Genomic DNA, 17629 nt, shown 5'->3' with positions numbered 1-17629 from the left:
GCTCGGTCCCACCTGACACCCCTTGCCCCCCTTCAGGTACATATCACAAGGGCACGCTGTCACCTGTGCTTCTGACCAACCAGCTATAAACCGGAGGTTCCCACCACCTCCTTCTGGGATTTGACAATGTGCTAGAATGACTCACTGAACTAAGGAAAACAGGTTACTTACCAGAGTGTCCCTTTATTATAAAAGGATGCAACTCAGGAATAGGCTGACAGAAGAGATGCATAGGGCGGGGTGCGGGAGAAGGGGCATAGATACGGGCTTTGTTGCCCTTTCCGGGCCCTCCCTCAACCCCCTACCTAAGGGATCTTTTGCAGACTTCATCAAGGAGGCATGACCCATTATTAACTCAGTCTCCAGCCTCTCTCCAGAGTGGTGGTGGTGGGGGGGGGGGGTGTCACTGAAATGTCCAAACTTTTAATCATAATGGTTTTTCTGGTGACTGGACCCCCATCCTGAGACTATCCAGGAGCCCACCAAGAATCACCCCCTTAAAACATGACACATGCCTCTCCAGGAAATTCCAAGGGATTTAGGAGCTCTGTGACAGGAACCAGGTCAAAGAGCAAATGTTAGAACAAAAGATGCTCCTAGCACCTTTAAAAAGAATTTTTTTTTAATGTTTGTTTATTTTTGAGAGAGAGACAGAGACAGAGAGACAGAGAGTGAACAAGCAGGGGAGAGGCAGAGAGAAAGAGGGAGACACAGAATCCGAAGCAGGTTTTTTTGTTTGTTTTCCTAGCACTTTTCTTTCTTAGGAAATTACAAGAGTTTCAGGAGCTCTGGCCCGGAGCCTGGGATGAAGACCAAAGTATACATTTCTCGTTATGTCACAGTATCACATTGCCTACGCATTTGGGCGGGGCCTCATTATTTTATAACACTGACTATTAAGTCAGACAGATGCTAGCACCTTCTCTCTCTTTCACTCGGGGCCAGGAAGGAGTTGGGGCCCTCGGCAGAGACCAAAACCAAGACTCAGAAAGTTGGAGAACGAACGAAGGCAGGTTGAAACGTAGGGGGCAGGTCAACTCAGGATGAGGTTACAGGATGCTCACCTCAGAAAAGGTTGTCCAGGGACAGGATCGCACCCGCCAACCTGAGTTCAAAGCTGAAGGTGGCCGCCAGCGGTGCCACGTGCGGTCACGGGCAGGGCTTCCCAGGTAGGTCTTGTCTTGTTCAGGCGCTCGCCGCAGAGAGGGAAGGCTGCACTTCACGCTCGGCCCTGCTGGGCCCAGCACCGGCCCTCGCCACCGCCCGGGGCCCAGCACTGTGATCCAGAGCTTGGTAGCAGGACAGACTCGGGTGATTGCAAAAGCCAGACGCGGAAATCATCACCACCACCTTCGGGAGCCCAGCACTTCGCTTCATGTCTCCCAAAGCCCCACTCCAGCTGAAAGCCACTCTTTCTTTTACCCAGAGTCGAGACCCAGGTCGAGAATTAGGCTGGACCCTGTGCTGGCTTGAAGGGACCCTTCCCTTGGACTGAGGGAGGGGGGTGCCAGGGCGGGGGAGGGAATTCCCATCCACCAGCCCTCAGCCTGATGATAACAGCTTCTCGGCAACCTCTTCTGTAAGCTAGTTTCATTACTTCCTTCTGAAATAGATCTTTTTTTTTTAATTTTTTTAATGTTTATTTATTTTTGAGACAGAGAGAGACAGAGCATGAACGAGGGAGGGTCAGAGAGAGGGAGACACAGACACAGGATCTGAGGCAGGCTCCAGGCTCTGAGCTGTCAGCACAGAGCCCGACGCGGGGCTCAAACTCATGGACCGTGAGAATATGACCTGAGCTGAAGTCGGACGCTTAACCGACTGAGCCACCCAGGTGCCCCTGAAATATATTTTAAAGGTAGGGGCGCCTGGGTGGCTCAGTTGCTTAAACGCCCAACCCTTGGTCTCAGCTCAGGTCATGATCTTGTGGTTTGTGGGTTCAAGCCCCGCATTGGGTTCCGTGCTGGCAGCACAGAGCCGGCTTGGGATTCTTTCCCTCTCCCTCTAGCTCTGTCCCACCCTTGCTTGCGCTCACACGCACGCTCTCTCAAAATAAGTAAATAAACAGTACAAAAACTTTTAGGGTCGCCCTGGGTGGCTTAGTTGGCTAAGTGTCTGACACAAGCTTGGGATTCTCTCTCTCCCCCTCTCACTCTGCCCCCCTCCTCTGCTCGATCTCTCTCTCTCTCTCTCTCTCTCTCTCTCTCTCTCTCTCTCTCTCAAAAAATAAAATAAAACATTAAAAAATTTTAAAGTAAAAATGCTGATCATTGACTCAAAAGTGTAAATGAAGAATGGCAGTGAGCTCCTAGTCTCCCTAACTGTAATTCTCAAAAGAAACAAAGCACAGCATCCAACATCCGGCCGCTAGGTCCATCGACACCTGAGGGGCAGGGAGGCTGTGAAGATTGAAGATGTCCTTCAAGTAGTTCCAAAATGCGCCCCCGCCCCATGGAGAATCATTGATTTGTGATTAAACTTTCACGCTGACACGTGCACGGTATTTCAGAATCTGCTAAATCTAGAAAGGTTGTGTCAATAGACGCACAGCATTGTTAATGATAAAACCTTCTCTCACTTTGAAGTCCTAAAAATAGTTACAATTACAGTTCTAGGCAGCCCAGTAATTTTACATTTTTGGTCTTTCCACTGGTGGCCGTCGCCAGGCGCTCAGGGTGTCGTATAGGGAAGCCCAGAGTCATGTAATGCACTTCCTGGACTTGCGAAGTCAGGAAAGTCACACTTCATCCCTTTGGATTTCTTGCAAAATAGGAATGTATTTCTCTATGGTAACTCACTGCTTGATTTTACTTGTGAGCCAGGAAATAAGATGAATAAGCCAAAGTGAGGTGGTAACAGATTGGTTAAATGAACGGTGAATTAAGTCCTATTCTTCTATGACGGATGGGAATAAATCACCACTATACTAATGAGGAAGGAAATGGCACTTTTCATCAAATCGGTTCTCTATATCTTCCTTCTGCTCTGGGCCCAACTACCTACAGGGCTTTGTTTGCTCTTGTGCCATAGCTCCCTGGTGACCACCAGCATTCAGTCCCCTGCCGGCGGCCGGAGAGAGTGAGAGACCAGCATAGGAGTCACACAAGGTGGAAATGCCCGAAACACTGTGGGCTTTCCACCCTACCCCCTCCCAAGTCCATAAGGTGGTGGAAGGTGGTCATAGACGGCCTCTCTTCCCACTGGGGACGAAGAGGTGGCCTGGGGGGTGTGGGGCCCACGTGTGGGAGTGGGCAGAGCAGAGGCTTGGCCTTGCAGAAGCGGTGGGTCAGCAAAATCCAACCGCGGGCTCAGGCCAGAGGCCTGCCTGCCTGGCTCCTGCTGGCGGAGAGGGCAGTAGGCGATCGCAAGGAGCCCTCTGTTGGCGTCTATCCTACAGGGGAAGCAAAAAGAGCGATCAACCGGGTCCAGGGTCCAGCCTGACGCCTGGCTGGGAGTTGTAGCCTGGGCTTCCTGAGCTCTTAGGCCTTGTGCAGAAAGCGGCAGGAAAAGGGCTGTGAAAGGTAGTGAAATATAAAGTTTTTCCCTTTGTTCCATGGCCTCCCTCCCAACTTGTCGTGGTGTCGTTTTTACTTGCTATTTAATGTCGTTCTGTGTGAAGAAAAATTAAAATGATTCGCACAAATGTGACATGTCATCTTTATATTGTACAAGGCCCATTTCTTATCCTCTACTTTATCTGTTTTTTTCTTAAAATTTTTTTAACATTTATTTATTATTGAGAGACAGGGCATGAGCATGGGAGGGGCAGAGAGAGTTGGAGGAGACAGAATCCAAAGTGGGCTCCAGGCTCTGAGCTGTCAGCACAGAGCCCAACGCGGGACCCGAACTCACACACCAGGAGATCATGGCCTAAACTGAAGTTTGACACTTAACCGACTGAGCTACCCAGGCGCCCCTCTTCTGCTTTATCTTGAGCTCCTGTAGTCAAGCTTCTCTCCTCCCCGTAGGTCCTTGGACTTTGATGTGTCCCCAAGATTGAGCAGGCACCCCTATGCAGAACATGTCCCATTTACTAGCTGATCCTGACAATCGGGTGACCAAAGGGAAACACATTTCCTGGGAAACTTGTAGCATCATCATGTTCTGTTCACTCTCCCTTGCTGCCTCAACTTCCCCTTAAAAGTTTCTGCTAAGCTCTGCTTACCTCACCCTATGACAGAAACACCCTTTGCTGTTTGATTTTGAGATATTTGCAGATTTCTGAGATTGGAGCATTCTCTCTATTGTGGTAGTCTTTTTTGAGAAGTCTTTCCTTAACTAAGTCCGGATTTGGTTTTAGTTGGCAGTGCAAATACCAAAGCATTTAACTCATAGGCAGAATCACCAGAATCATGCACATGAATTAAAAAAAAATATTTCAATTCTAGTTAGTTAATATATGGTGCAATATTGGTTTCAGAAGTAGAATTTAGTGATGCATCACTTACGTACAATACGCAGTGCTCATCACAAGGCCCTCCTTAGTACCCATCACCCAATTAGCTCATCCCCCCCCACCTTCCCTTCAGCAACCCTCAGTTTGTTCTCCGTATTTAAGAGTCTCTTATGGTTTGCCTTCCTCTCTTTTTTCCCCCTCTCGTCCCTTATGTTCATCCGTTTTGTTTCTTAAATTCCACATATGAGTGAAAACCTACGGTATTTGTCTTTCTCTAACTTATTTCACTTAGCATAATACATTCTAGCTCCATCCACATCCTTGCAAATGGCAAGATTTCATTTTTTTGATGACTAATAATCCATTGTTTATACACACACACACACACACACACACACACACACACACATATATATATATATATATATATATATATATATATATATATCTCACATCTTTTTTATCCATTCATCTGTTGATGGACATTTGGGCTCTTTCCATAATTTGGAAATTTCCATAATTTCCACAGTTGTTGATAGTGCTATTAACATGGGGGTGCATGTGCCCATTCGAATCTGTATTTTTGTATCCCTTGGGTAAATACCTAGTAGTGCAATGGCTGGGTCGTAGGGTAGTTCTATTTTTAACTTTTTGAGGAACCTCCATACTGTTTCCCAGAGTGGCTGCCCCAGGTGGCATTCCCACCAGCAGTATAAGAGGGGTCCCCTCTCCCCGCATTCCCAGAACATGTTGCACAGACTTAACTCAACTGTTTTTATTTTACTCCTGAATATGCCCATCCTACCGCCATTTTCTGCCTTCAGCTTGCTGATAAGGAAGGAAGGACTGGAAGGAAAAGGAACTCTGGCTTGTGCTGTCTTCACCTTTCCTTCTGTGTCATCCTTTCCCCCCTAAACAGTTGGCTAATACAGGAAGTAAGGGAAGAAAGGATATGGTAGGATTATTTGGTCTTTGGTCTTTTTGCTTAGAACGCCATCACCTTCTTTTTGGATTTGAAGCAAATTCTGCTTGGAATGGAAAGCGTGGCCTCGGGGCTGGCAGGTCAGTTTATTCTGTCACCATGACAACGTGCTTACTGTGCACTCGCCTTAAGTCTCTGAACTCCCATTGCGGCAGTGGGTCCATCCCGAATTCTGTGTTCACCAAAGGTAGCAAATGCTAGGTACAAATGCGCCACGAGGAAGGTGGACACGAATGTTGCCGGTGTCGTCTCTGCTCATACGCAGGCGCCCTAGATCCAATGGACTCTGTTACGAAACCCACATTTAAAGGTTGTTTAAAATTTCAAGGACATTTCCCGGACATCCCCCCCGAATTCCAAGAGACAGAATCAGTCCTAAGCTCCTTTTCCAGAAGGCGCTACTTTCGTTTGCTGAGCACCGCTCCCTGGTGGTCTAGTGGCTAGGATTCGGCGCTTTCACCGCCGCGGCCCGGGTTCGATTCCCGGTCAGGGAAGCCTGTTTTCTTTCTGATCACCACCGACATTCTGCTGTTGCGGCCAACAACTCGGTTTTGACCAAGGCTCACGTGCGCGCACCTCACATGCCATCCTGTCCCGAGGTGTGTCAATATCACGGGAATGGGGTACACGGGGTGTATGTGAAGAATGAAAACTTTCTCTAAGCCTAGCCAAACTCGCCTCTGCCTCACTCTGTTGGGAATTATGGATTTGTTTTTTTCCATCTAAGAAAATTTCTACATGAAACGAGTTATATCAAATAGACTCACATCTATTACGGTTTGATTGGCATAGGTACGGTTTTAGTAATGGATGTAATTTTTTCCCTGTTCATTGAAACCCTAAGGTACATGCGAGAGGTGTAGACAGCTCAGGTGCTTTTACCAGATCTGGGGCCGTTTGGTCTTTTGTAAGCGCAAGAATACATTTCTATATGTTGATTAGTTCATTTTACCTGTAAGACAGGAACTATAATACAAAGATGGAGAGCAACTCATATGACACCAGTCTTTGGCTCCCTGGTGACTTTGTCCTGCGGTACTCAGCACTGATTTCAGGATCACCTGGGAAAAGCTTGAGAGGCAGGCAGATTTTGCGAGGCATCGTCTTAATCCGGGGATCCCTGAGCTTGGCCTTGGCGGGCAGGAGTGGGGAGCCACGGGAGCACTGGCTGGCCTGCAAGGCTGCGTGCAACCGGCCTTGGGGGTAACCAGGCTCAGGAGCCGTAACAGTAGCAAAATGTCAGCGGTGGACAGAAAGGAAAAAAAAAAAAAAAGAAAAGAAAAAAAGAGTAAGGAAGGCGAGACCAGCTTCCCTGACCGGGAATCGAACCCGGGCCGCGGCGGTGAAAGCGCCGAATCCTAGCCACTAGACCACCAGGGAGAGGCATTCAAAGCGCCTGAGCAGCAACTCCTAGAATAAGATCTTAAGAATGATGCGGCCACCTGTTAGGGGCCTTTAGAAACGTCTGGAGAATGTTCTGTAGGGGGGTGTGTGGTGCTGGATGCAGAGACTGCCACGTGGGTCAGAGGGTGGCAGGAAACTTTAGTGGCAGAAAAGTTGCAAAAAAGGCTGTCACAAGTCAAGCCAGGGAAGAGGACACTTTTTCCTACATTTTTGTCACCGACTCCCTCTGACCACAGGGCTCGCTCGTGTTTTTCTTTTTTCCCCCTCTTCATTCCTAAAATGTTTGTGCCTCTCTCGCTTCTAGATTCCCCGTGGTTGATTGAGGAAACCCATGTCTCTCTTTTGCTCCCTCACCCCCCAAAAAGGATCCTGTTCCTGATCTTCTCCGATTATGGCCCTCCCCTGTGCAGAGGGAGGAACATTCAGGGCCAAGGGGACATGCCCACCGGAAGCCGCACCCCTCTCCCCGGCCTAGCTCTGTTATTTGGGACCTAGAATGACCTGCACAAACGGCTGACGTTTGGTTAGGGCGCCCCTCTCCCCCACCCGCGTGGTGGAAGTGGATTAGCCTCCGGTGCGTGCAAGTAAGGCTCGACAGGTGGCCAAAGGAAGGCTGTTTGCAGGGGTTTGAACAGATCCTGGTGCCCACACACCTGCACAGGACCCCTCTCAGTGCAGGAAGGAGCTAGAATTGAGAGGAGAGGGTCTTTCCTGGGCCACGGTGGTCAGGCAGAACTATGAGGAGTCTCACAATTCTAAATGCAAATCTGGACCCACAGGTCCTTACGAAAATATTTTTGTCAATGTAGATGGAAAGCTCTTATTGTATGTTACTGCTTATGAGCCTAATTGATCAATTTAAAACATCTAGACATATGGTATGTGGCCCTCCATTTGTACTGTTCCCCGCAATCACAAATATGAGGCACTAATGGAGGGTCTTTTGGGCTATTCCCTTTTGTATTCCATTTGCAGTACTTCTCGGACCTTCCAGGCCCACCCCCAACAGAGCTCTCAGCTCCTTACCCCACCACTGGGAGGATCTAAAGTCATGCTCCCCCAAACTAAGTCATCTTCCTCCATTCCCCCAACCAGGAACCTTTCCCACGGCCCCACCCCCGCAGCACCCTTGGAAATAAGCCCAGAACCTTTTCCACCCACCATATCCGTTGAACGCACGGTCCTTTCTGTTTTAACCTCTGTGGCTCTCCCTCTGGTGAGGACACTGCCAAGTTCTTTGGGGGGTATTTTCACCTCAGCAGCTCAAGCAGCCCACGTGTGGTTTAAGGTAGTGGGCTAGCAGGTAACAGGTATGCAGTTTCTCCTTAAAATTGTATTCAGTAGCATGTTTCCAATTAAAAAAAAAAAAGAAAGTGTAAAGTTGTTTCTGTTTCCTGTAATTTGAGGAACCCTCAGATCTTCTGCTAGGAGTTAATGAGAGGAGGGAGAAGAAGGCACCTGCTTGCGTGGTGTAGCAGAGTTCTTCAGAGACACAGAACCAATAGGAGATCGACATCCACACGTATATTTGTATCTATGTCTGTGTGTATATCTATATCTATACCCGTACCCACATGTATATCTGTATCTTTATCTATATCTATATATGTTTCTGTATCTGAAGATCACATGATCATGGAGTGTCGAGGTCTTCAAAGTGAGCTGGCAAGCTGGAGGCCCAGGAGAGTTGGTGGGTCCAGTTGGAGTCTGAAGGCCTGAGGACCAGGGAAGCTGCTGGTGTAGTTCAAGTCCAAAGACCAAGGCCAGTACGCTCAAGACCCAGGAAGAGCTGGTGTTCCAGTCCAAGTCCAAAAGCAGGAAAAACTCAATATCCTAGTTCAAAGGCAGTCTGGCAGGAGGAGTTCTCTCATCTGATTGGATGAGGCCCACCCACATTAGCCAGGGCAATGAGCTTTACTCAGTCTACTGACTTAAATGTTAATTCCATCCAAAAACATCCGCACAGAAACACTCCAGGGGCACCTGGGTGGCTCAGTGGGTTAGGCCTCCGACTTCGGCTCAGGTCATGATCTCACGTTCGTGAGTTCAAGCCCCGGGTTGGGCTCTGTGCTGACCACCTGGAGCCTGCTTCCGATTCTGTGTCCCTCTGTCTGTGTCCCTCCCCATCTCTCTCTCTCTCAAAAATAAATTAAAAAAAAAATTAAAAAAAAAAAAAAGAAACACTCCAAATAATGTTTGACCAAATATCTGGGCACCCCATGACCCAGTCAGGTAGACACATATAATTAAACATCCTAGAAGGTGATGCCTTATACTAAACACACAGAAGAGAGAACTGCCTTGGTTAGGCTTCAGTGTAGGACAGTTGCTTCTTCAGAGCACTTTTGCCTCTGCTCTCTCTGGATATAGTGCAAAGTTGCTTTCATCCGGTCACATAAGAGGGATGAATTAAAAAGAAAAAGTCCGTTCTGACAGAGCAACAGCAGGGCTGGAGAATAGCAGGTTACCAACACACCTCCCCCAGGGGACTCGAACCACCAATATATTGATTTATGGTCAAACCAGCTGACCATTGGACTTCAGGGACTCTGCGGCTGAGTTTTTTTTTTTTTTTTTTAAGTGGAATGCATATAAGTTTAACTATTTTAGAGTGGAACTATTCAGTTACTGAGTACTACTCAGTTACTTAGTACATTAACAATGTACTAAGTAACTTTGTGTAACTACCTTAACTATCTAGTTCTAAAACATATTCATCATCCCAAAATAAAGCCCCACATCCATGAAGCAATTACTCCTCGATACACGCTCCTCCTGGAAGCCATCATCTTGCTTTCTGTTCCTATGGACTTATCTATTCGGGATATTTCATTTACACGAAATCATACAACAGGTAACATTCTGTCTGTGGCTTCTTTTACTTAGCTTGCGGTTGGAGTTCCTTCAAGCTGCGACATGTATCATTTAAATGTTAATTCCATTCCTTTTTATGGCTGATTAACATTTCATTGTGTGTATATGCGACATGTTTATACATTCACCCACTGATGGAACTTTTGGTTGTTTCTCCCTCTTGGCCGCTGTGAGTAGTGGCGCTGTGAACATTCACATGCAAGGACTAGTTTGAGTATCTAGGTTTTTGTTTTTGTTTTTTTTTTAACGTGTATTTATTTTTGGAGAGACAGAGACAGAGCAGGGGGAAAGAACGGAGGAGGGATAGAGAGAGAGGGAGACACAGCATCTGAAGCAGGCTCCAGGCTCTGAGCTGTCAGCACAGAGCCTGACACGGGGCTCAAACCACCTGAGACACCCAGGCGCCCCTCGGTGCCCCTGGTTTTAGTTACTCTGGGTATATACCTAGTAAGTAAAATCGTGGGGTCATTGACATTGTCACCAGCAATGTTTGGTGGTCCTCATTTCTCCTTCCTGCCAACACTTTCTATTTTCTATTGTTGTTGTTGTATTTAAAGTGACAGCAATCTTAGTGGGTATGGAGTTAACACCACATGTGTTCTAGAATGACTAAAATTAACAAGATTCATGATACCAAAGGAAAAAGAGGACCTTCGGTATGACTCCATTTATGTAAAATCTAGAAAATGCCAACTAATCTACAGTGGCAATAAGCAGATCCGTAATCGCTCGAGATGCGCAGGTCAGTGGGGACGTGACTTAGCAAAGGGCAGAAGGGGGAATTATCAAGGGCTATAAGGACACTTCTGGGGATGATGGGTACGTTCATTATCTTGATTGTAATCATGGCTTCAGTAGTACGTACATATGTCAAAACTGTTTATTTATTTATTTATTTATTTATTTATTTATTTATTTATTTTTATTCAATGTTTATTTATTTTTGAGAGAGACAGAGAACAAGCAGGGAAGAAGCAGAGAGAGAGGGACACACAGAATCGGAAGCAGGCTCCAGGCTCTGAGCTGTCAGCACAGAGCCCAATGTGGCTCAAACCCAAGAACCATGAGATCATGACCCGAGCCGAAGTTGGACACTCAACCAACTGAGCCACCCAGGTGCTCCTTTATTATATATTTTAAATATGGGCAGTTGGTTGTATGTTAAATACTAAAGTGTTAAAAAAAAAAAAAAAAGAAACAAGGTGAGGGGTGCCTGGGTGGCTCAGTCAGTTAAGCATCTGACTCTTGATTTAGGCTCAGGTCATGATCTCACGGGTTCCTGAGATGGAACCCCACGTGAGGCTTTTCACCGACAGCGTGGAGCCTGCTTGGGACTCTTTCTCTCCCCTCTCTGCCCCTCTCCCACTTGTGTGGGCTCTCTCTTTCTCTCTCTCAAGAAGAAAAAAAAACACCAAAAAAAGGATACAAAGCCAAACAGTTTTACATATACCTTTTGGAGGTCACTAAAGTCTCTTCATTTTAAACGGTGCCATGAATTGAAAATGTAGGGGACTGATTACACCATTCTCTTTTTTTAAAACTGTTTTAAAAGGAGACTTTCTGAGCGTTTAAATTTCTCACACCTGTGACAAAGTCCTAAGTCATTAGCAATGCAGGTTCCCAGATGGCAACAGATGACCCTTCACTGCTACACAGCAGTTCTCCGGTTGTTAGACTCCCTTTCCAGAGTATTCAAAATATCTTGCCTGCTTTCCAGCCAACAAAGCCCTTTCACCTATTTCAGATACCCATATTTTTCTGTTACTGATGTCTAAATATTAGTGGTCTTGGATAGAAAATGCATAAATAAACTTTAGCAAATGAAGCAGAAAAGGAATTAATTGAGAGATCACTGGGTGGTCATAGATTTATGAGAATTAACAACCAGACTCAGATAAAGGGAATAACCAAAGGGGAGCTAGGAGGCCAGAAATATAGCCAAACTCATGCCAAAGAAAGAGTCTGGGGAGGAAACTACAGAATTTGTCAAAACTACATGCTAGCTTTGACTTCCTGGATAAAGGAATTCTAAACTGTTTATGAGTCTACACATCATTGAATCAGAATCTGGGGAAGTACCTTATAGCTAAAAGAACCAAGAAGAATTTTTCCTCCTCTACACTGCCTATAATGAAACACTAGAAAGGAGACATGAAGTAAGGACTGAGTATTCAGTTTTCAGCTGGAATTTGGACAAAATGTAAGGCTTGGGACAGTTTCCATCCAGCAAATGCTTCAGGAAGAAAGGGGGAGCCAAGGAGATCAAACCCAGGTGCTGTCAGGAAACATGGTCCAGGGGAAAGAGGAACCTAAATCTGTATCTACAGAAGTCTTTCTTTACACCTCAAGAAGATTGAAGGAGTGCCTCCTAGACTTTTTCAGAAAGAAAGAAGGCCTTTTATGAAGCTTAAGGGCTTGCCTCAGAGACCCTTCCTGTTAAGAAGGCTTTTAAGGATCTTAAGGACATTGACCCACAGCAACCTTACTAGGGGCCCAATGTAGAAAAAGGCTGATCTCAAAGAGGTTTGTGAGTGTGGCTTTTGCCTAATAAGTGAAGTATATATTGATATATTTATAAGAAACTCTTCAAGCTTTTAAAGGAAGTATATCAGCTTGGACCGAAAGGGACAGAGGCAGTACAAAATTAAAAGAAGACTTTGGACCTGCAAACTCCTATGAGCAGGAAGCAGGCTGAGCAAATGGTCAGCCGTGAACACCGACTATTCCTCTGGAAAAGTAAGCAGAATTCAGGAAGCAGAAGTGAGGAATTCCCAGGGAGTAGTAATGGGGCTTAATCAAGGAACTGGCCACATGAATCTGACTGGATGTCAGAGTTGATGTGGACCAGTGGTCTTCAATTTCTCTCTTTCGCATGGGAGTGTCAACAGAGGTTGACCCCTGCCTGTCCCAACACTGTATGTTGGAGATGTGGGGGCCGGATAACTTATTCTTTCACTCAAAAGTCTTTTGACCAAGAAGAAACTACTCACGGGGCCTCAGGTATAGCAGGAACAACTCAGAAATGAGATAAGGAGCTTATGAAGAGAGGGGGAACATGGCAGGCAAAGGAAGCATGTTTGTGGCTCAAAGGACAGCAGTCTCTGGGTGGACTGTGAACCACCAAGCTTTAACCTAACAGCAGAAAGTCTAACTCATTACAAAGATCAGGCAGAGTCCATGGGTTGGCATTTCCTATTGAATAACTTGTGGCCGAACACCAGACTGTACTCCTGGGTTAACTGCCAGCTCCTGGGTGCAGCACTTTGGGGAGCTCAACTCTAGGCAGTCAGAGACCCTGCCCTGCTCTCCTGAGTCTGAAAACCTGGCAGTACAACGGATTTGGATGATTCCAGAAGCCAAGTTCTTTCGGCCAATACGGGGCGAGTACATAGAATAGCCTTGGAGCCTCCATAGCTTTGTAAATGGCAGGAGAAAGATTTAGGGACCATGGTGCCCCATTTGTTCTGGAAATTCCCCCAGGGGGCACAGCTGGATCACACTGATCTTGGTAGGAATTTCAGAAAGTAGGTTATGAACTGAAAAAGTATGGTAACTGTATCTGTTTTCTCACTCATCATTTTATTTACAGCTCCTTACAGAGTGCCTGGCATATAAGAGTTGTCAATATATGTTTGTTGAATGAATGTATGTGTGCATGAATAAATAGATGAATAACAGGTACATATTTAGAGACTAGGGACAAGCCAGGATTTTGTGTTTTTCGAAAAGCCTTCAGGGAGAAAGTCTGATTTAGCCAACAGTTTCATTTCTGTGGTCTTCCTGTCCTGACTTCTGAGCTAAGAAGGGCATCTGAGAGATGAAAAGTCAGCTTTGGCTGAGGGGAAGGTCCAGCTCACAGGAATTCCTGGCATGAGAACACTCACAGACAGGAGTCCTGGCAACACATTCCTTGCACTGTAACAGGACTTCTCAAGGTGACCCGGGTCCAGTCCCCGAGGGAACCTGGCAGTGGGCTAACAGGAATGGAAGGCAGAGAAGTTAAATTGGAAGAACTCGACGACGGATGGATTTGCTGGGTGAGGGGAAAAAGACTTGAAGGAAGTCCCCTTCCCATCTGGCTTGTTTCCCTAAAGGTGGTGGTAATGCCATTCACTAAGAGAGGAAACACTGGAAAAGACTCTCATGCCTCGGGGATGAGGAGAAGGTGAACTCAGCTTGGGAGAGGATAACCCTGAGGGCAATGGGTCATGTGAAGCAGGCAGGTGGAGGCGTGGGTAGGTTTAGAACTCAGAGAGGTTCTGGAGACACAAATTTGAAAGTCAACAAGATCACCAAAAGAGAGCACAATATGAAACGAGAAGCGTTGGAGCCCCAGTCAGAGCCTTGAAGGTTTATTTCTGGGACCTTCACTGCAGCCTTATATCTAAGAGCAGTGTCAGTTCTAAGTAAGTAGCAGGATAAACGTGAGAGCACATTAATGCAGGAAATGAAACTTTAATTCCTTTTAAACGCGGCCAGAGATCATTGGGTTTCTCCAGGTGCTTGCCATCTGCTACAAGAATTAACTGAACTCAAAAGAGGCTTAACTGTTTTCTGTACTAGCAGTGCTCATTTGCAAAGGCCCACTTGCTGTGGAATTCTGCAAAAAAAGCAGCTCGAAAAAGGTTTTGATTTTAGAGGAAAGGGAAGTACAGGTACCTCTAGTTTCTCCATAGAAAGCTCCTGATCCTAAGATGTGGCACTCGGAGAATTTCTCTTAGTAGACAAGTAATTCGCGGAATTTTGGATTGGAAATGGAACTCTGATTTTTAAAATGAAGGAAAAAAAAAAAAGTGAGGCTATCACTTCAGGCGTCCCTGGGTGGGATCGAACCACCAACCTTTCGGTTAACAGCCGAACGCGCTAACCGATTGCGCCACAGAGACTACCCACAATCCCTAGCAAAATTTCGCACATCCTATGTATGTGTAGACCATTAACCAAACACTAGCGTTCCGCCATCTGGGTTCGTTTCTTCATCTTGAGATTGCAAGTAGGTTCCAAGTTATGTGATTCTAAAAGCCAGAACATTAAACCATCCCTGTCATACAACAGTAGAATCCTTGCTTCCTTTCTTCCCAATCTCTTAGCACCAGCGGGAAGCGACATCCTCTTTCTCCCCAAGTGGAGATCTGGACACGAGTTAAGACCAGATTCACCACCGGAGGAAATGGAGACTGGCGGGATGGAGTGGAGGACTAAGCAGGGATTAATGAGTGCTGGGGAAACAGCTTGCTGCTGATTTGAACTGACATCCCTGCTTGGGACATCAGCCTGATGTTCTTACTTCGCTAAACTTCTATGAAACCCACTTACGTTACCTCTCTGTGAATTATAAAACCCAGATGCCAAGCGTTTATTTAAAAACGTAACTTCAAAAGGGCAGTGATCTTCAAAGCTCTTCCTGAATGTGATTCTCAAGTAATAGTGAATATTCCAAGGGGGAGGGAAGACAACCTCTGGAGACCGGACATACAGACTAGCTTGAACACTTCCCCCAGTACTCCTCCCTCCACTCACAATTGTGGTTCAAAAATATCGCCAATGGGCCCTGGCTCTCGGTAGAGAATTTAGTAATTTACAATAAGTAAAACTAAATTTTTTCTTAAACATTTTTAAATTTAATAAATTTTTTAATTAATTAATTTTTAAATTTTACATCCAAATTAGTTAGCATATAGTGCCACAATGATTTCAAAAGTAGATTCCTTAATGCCCCTTACCCATTTAGCTCACCCCCCCCATAGTCCCTCCAGCAACCCTGTTTGTTTTCTATATTTAAGAGTCTCTTATGATTTGTCCCCCTCCCTGTTTTGGTATTATTTTTACTTTCCTTCCCTTATGCTCATCTGTTTTGTCTCTTAAAGTCCTCATATGAGTGAAGTCATATGATTTTTGTCTTCCTCTGACTGACTAATTTCGCTTAGCATAATACCCTCCAGTTCCATCCATGTAGTTGTAAATGGCAAGATTTCATTCTTTCTGATTGCTGAGTAATACTCCACTGTATAGATATACCACATCTTCTTTATCCATTCATCCATCGATGGACATTTGGGCTCTTTCCATACTTTGACTATTGTCGATAGCGCTGCTATAAACATTGGGGTGCATGTACCCCTTTGAAACAGCACACCTGTATCCCGTGGATAAATGCCTAGTAGTGCAATGGCTGGGTCATAGGGTAGTTCTATTTTTAATTTTTTGAGGAACCTCCGTACTGTTTTCCAGAGTGGCTGCACCAGTTTGCATTCCCACCAGCCGTGCAAAAGAGATCCTCTTTCTCTGCATCCTTGGCAACGTTTTGTTGTTGCCTGAGTTTTTAATGTGAGCCATTCTGACAGGTGTGAGGTGGTATCTCATTGCGGTTTTGATACAACGAAAATGTTTTACATCGAAACCAATCTGCAAGTTACTTTGAGTCAAGAAAATAAGTTTTAGTAATGAACGTAATTTGGTTGGATGAAATTCTAAGAACAGGTAAATTTTCAGAATTTTGTAGAGCCTGTGGGCATTTGGCGAAACCCTCTGGCATTTCCAGGGGTAGATACCGTGACTCAGAAATTCCTGGCTAGAGAAACACAGGTCGTTCACTGCACAGACTCAGGCTCAGAAAAACACGAGTACAGGTACACCTCATATAGTTAGTCTTCTAGATGTAAACAGGGGGAAGCTTCAGCTGCTTGCAAAACCAGATCAAAGTCATCTTCACGAAGTAGAAAATATTAGCATGCCATTTCTCTGCTAGACAACAAAGCAGACGTGACTGAAACACACTGGTTCCTCAGGGATACATCTTCAGTTGACTCAAAGGATTTTATAAAAATTCACAGGCCAAGTTACCTAGAGGTACAGGGGTCATGGCAGATGGCTGAGTCAACAGACCCCAAGGGCTTTTTCCCACCCATATATTTTCTTACCAGGCTCTGAGTATCCACGTCCTGTACTAAGGAAGAAAGCCCAGTAGCTTCAGAGAATACATGGGTACTGAAATGAAAGCCAGCTTTCCCAAATGACCAGAAGCTAAAAGCCTAGGAAGAAAATACAGAAAATACAGAGCACAGAACGGATTTCCCAGGATCAGAAACAATATGAGGCAGTATTTGCAATATAGGCAGGATGCCGGGGGAAAAAAAAATCAAGTGGTGTGAAAAAGATTGGCAAAAGGGAGGAGTTCTGAAAAAGGGGAAAAAATCAAAATAAAAGGTCTTCAGAGAAAGGAAAAACTAAAGAAGTCAAGACAAGCTAGTATAAGGAGGATATATTAAATAGTTTTAATGTAATGCATGTCGCACTGGGATACAAGTTGCACACAACGCAGGAGTGTGCGATTCACCTTGGAGAGCACCCATAGAAGAAGGGTACGGAGCTGATGAGAAGGCACGGAAAGATCCTGGCTAGGTGTATGGTAAGGCAGGAATGGGAAACTAGTAAACATGAAATCTTGGTTGCCGGCAAGTGGAATGAGGGACGGAGGTGGGGAGAGGAGGGGGAGGACGGAACTTCTGGGTAACACGCTGGCCGCTGGGCCATATGACGGAGGGTATCAGTCACGCAATTGCAAAAACACGCACACGAGAAGTCCACTCTGTCCTCCCGTGTAATGCACAGGCTCCCACCTGCTTGAGGTTGGATCTTCCTCACCGGCTGCACCTGTATCTGCGTGCTCTCTCACCTTCATTGCCTGATGGTCCCAATGAAGGGACTTGGCGAGAATCTGCTTTTCACATCCAGGTTCGGATTCCACGGTCGGTCTCAGTTCTCCCATTCCCCCAACCCACCACTCCCGTGGGACACAGTAATCGCAGCAGGGAGGACTCCACCTCTGCCACGGCTGGTTCCGCCGCCCCGGAACGAACACCACCGCCAACCTTCATCCACACACCGCGTCCTCCTTTCCGGCGCGATACCCGCTTTGCCGCAAAGAGGCAGCGTGCTGAAAGTGCCCAGCGCCAAACCGGTCCGTGAGTGCA

General features: G+C 46.0%; 3 non-coding genes across 3 annotated transcripts; 1 reads left to right on the top strand and 2 right to left on the bottom strand.

Annotated features, from left to right (window-relative positions):
• Nucleotides 1-5800: 5800 nt before the first annotated feature.
• Nucleotides 5801-5872, top strand: TRNAE-UUC. The gene has a single exon. It is a non-coding gene; the product is annotated as a tRNA-Glu (tRNA).
• Nucleotides 5873-6686: 814 nt separating this feature from the next.
• On the bottom strand, nt 6687-6758 carry TRNAE-UUC. Its single transcript has one exon. It is a non-coding gene; the product is annotated as a tRNA-Glu (tRNA).
• Nucleotides 6759-14468: 7710 nt separating this feature from the next.
• TRNAN-GUU lies at nt 14469-14542 on the bottom strand. Its single transcript has one exon. It is a non-coding gene; the product is annotated as a tRNA-Asn (tRNA).
• Between the last annotated feature and the right edge of the window lie 3087 nt (nt 14543-17629).

The sequence above is a fragment of the Lynx canadensis genome, chromosome F1 (assembly GCF_007474595.2).
Source record: "Lynx canadensis isolate LIC74 chromosome F1, mLynCan4.pri.v2, whole genome shotgun sequence".
In the NCBI taxonomy this organism is placed as follows: Eukaryota; Metazoa; Chordata; class Mammalia; order Carnivora; family Felidae; genus Lynx; species Lynx canadensis.
This window is presented reverse-complemented; position numbering and strand designations above follow the sequence as displayed.